At 41.7% G+C, this 2,540-nt stretch overlaps 1 pseudogene; it reads right to left on the bottom strand.

Annotated features, from left to right (window-relative positions):
- Positions 1–264: 264 nt before the first annotated feature.
- Positions 265–2,288, bottom strand: LOC103087639 (serpin B4-like; annotated as a pseudogene).
- Positions 2,289–2,540: the final 252 nt, after the last annotated feature.

Genomic DNA, 2,540 nt, shown 5'->3' with positions numbered 1-2,540 from the left:
CCCATGTCCCCTGCATCGGCAGGTGAACTCTCAACCACTGCGCCACCAGGGAAGCCCCAAAGGGAATTTTAATGGGACAAAAAGAGGGTTTCTCTTGTGTGTGGACAGAGATTGCCTGACATTCTGTTTCAACTATTAAATTCTCAGTGATGACTATGATATTGGAAAGGAAAATGAATCAAAGAGAACCCAGTATTTCTAGCAATCAATTTACTGGAACAACTCTGTGATCTTTTCCCAAAAGTAGTGACAGACTAATAGCATCTAAGGGAAAGAAACTCTGCCAAAGAAGATGATGCCGTTGGTTTTACTGTGTTTGATAAAGAGAAAGGGTAATCACAATAGAAATGTTCACAAATTGGTAATGATGCTAAAACAGTTTCCACACCAGTAGCAGCTGCAGCCTCCATGCTCTCCTCAGTCACCTCCACATAGAACTTGTGCAGGATTTTAGACACCATGGTGCCTGAGAAGCCGGTGTCCTACTGACTGAAGGTGTCCACCTTCTCCATGGCTCCCAGCATGGCCCTGAGGTCCTAGCTCTCTTTCATTTTGAACTGAGGTAAGTACAAATCCACATCACTCTTGTTCATGTTCTGTGAGCTTGCCCAGGCTCTTAATTTCTCAGTGGTTGAGTTTACCCTCAAGCTCCTGCAGACCATTTACTTCATTTGGCAGCAGCAAAGTCATGCTTGGATCAGCAAAATCATGCTTGCTTTGTATGGTATTTCTGGAATCTTGGCTTGCACATCCTTCAGGAAGGTGAAGTGAAGGGTCTTGCTTTGTTTCATCATCTGCATGGATTTGCTCACATCCTTGTTCAGCCAAGAGTCTCCTTCTTCGGTATTTTCTTTATCAAGGTCCTGGTCCCACTGCCCTTTGTAATAGACTGTGTCCACGAGAGCCAGGATGGCAGAGCTGCTGAGAGAGCCCTTGGGAAATGGATCCTTCATTTCTTTTTCATTCGTTTGGCTTTCCACCCAGGAATTAATCTTTTTACTTTCTTCTACAGCATTTACAAAACCAGCATATTCCACACTGACTAGGTAAAATTTCCTAACGTTATTCAAGTACTCCTAAAGAAATCGATACATTGGGCTTCCCTGGTGGCGCAGTGGTTGAGAGTCTGCCTGCCGATGCAGGGTACATGGGTTCGTGCCCCGGTCCGGGAGGATGCCACATGCCGCAGAGCGGCTGGGCCCATGAACCATGGCCGTTGAGCCTGTGCGTCCAGAGCCTGTGCTCCGCAATGGGAGAGGCCACAACACTGAGAGGCCCGCGTACCACAAAAAAAAAAAGAAATCGATACATCATTTCTCCTTAGAGTCTGTTGGTGATGTTCAGTTCAATATGTATCAGTGGTTTCTTTAATTCAGAAGCTTTCAAAATTGGGGATGCACATTTCCTGACTTTTCAGCATGATCTATAGTAGCTCTTAATTTTGTGTTCATTAAAGTAAAGGACCTTAATTTTGAATGCAGTGTTTTCTCAGGCTTCTACACAGAGCAGGCCTAAGGCTGATCAGATACTGACGGGAAAAGAAAATATTGTCCTCTTTTGACTTTATGAACTTATGAAACAGATCAAATGCAAACTGGGTGTTTGCTTCACTGAGTCATGTGCTAGTATTTTCAAACTAAAGACCTATTATGCTTTTAATTTTTTGATCTATATTTTCTTCACCTCAAGCTTTTCTTTTCCACAAATTACTGAACTGCAGAATTTTTGCCTATAAATATTTTAAAATAAAATATACCTTTTAAACTTAAAAACAGTACATATTCACTAAGTGAATATTCACTGTCTTCACAGTACACATAAACTTTTTCATAGTGCTTTCCTCAGCAGTTATGAAGAAAAATAAGTTATCCACAAACAACATTTTCTTTTTTAGTGTCTGCTAAATATGGCACATATCATGACAACATTTATAATTACAGTTCACTGCACTACCTTCTATAAGAAAGAGGCACAGCCAAGAGTAGAGAACTGTTATCAATGACACTATGATAAACATGATTTACTGTATACAGTAAGATGCTGAAGAATTTTTAAACTTTGTAGTAGCCAGTCTCCAAAGATTGCCCATCTATTAGTTTCCCAGAGCGGCTGTCACAAATGACCACAAACTTGGTGGCTTAAAGCAACAGAAATTTATTCACTCACAGTTCTGGAGGTCAGAAGTCAGAAATCAAGGTGTTGGCAGGGTTGGTTCCTTTGAAGGCTCTGAGGGAGACCATTCCATACCTCTCTCCTCCTTTCTGGTAGTCTGCATTAATCCATGGCATCCCTTTGCTTATGGCTGCATCACTCCAATGTCCACCTCTGTCTTCACATCTCCTTTCCCCGCTGTGTGTCAAATCTCTTTCTCCTGTCTAGGATGATGTCATTGCAAGATTCTTAACTTTATTACATATGCAAAGACTCTATTTTCAAATAGTTAACATTTAGAGGTACTGGGGGCTAAGACTTGGACATATCTTTTCTAGGGGACACAATTCACCCCACTACAGTCCCCAATGAGACACACCTCCTGGTAT

Source organism: Lipotes vexillifer, unplaced genomic scaffold (genome assembly GCF_000442215.2).
Source record: "Lipotes vexillifer unplaced genomic scaffold, Lipotes_vexillifer_v1.1 scaffold403, whole genome shotgun sequence".
NCBI lineage: Eukaryota > Metazoa > Chordata > Mammalia > Artiodactyla > Lipotidae > Lipotes > Lipotes vexillifer.
Note: the sequence above shows the minus strand (reverse complement) of the source record. Positions and strands in the feature narration are given on the sequence as shown.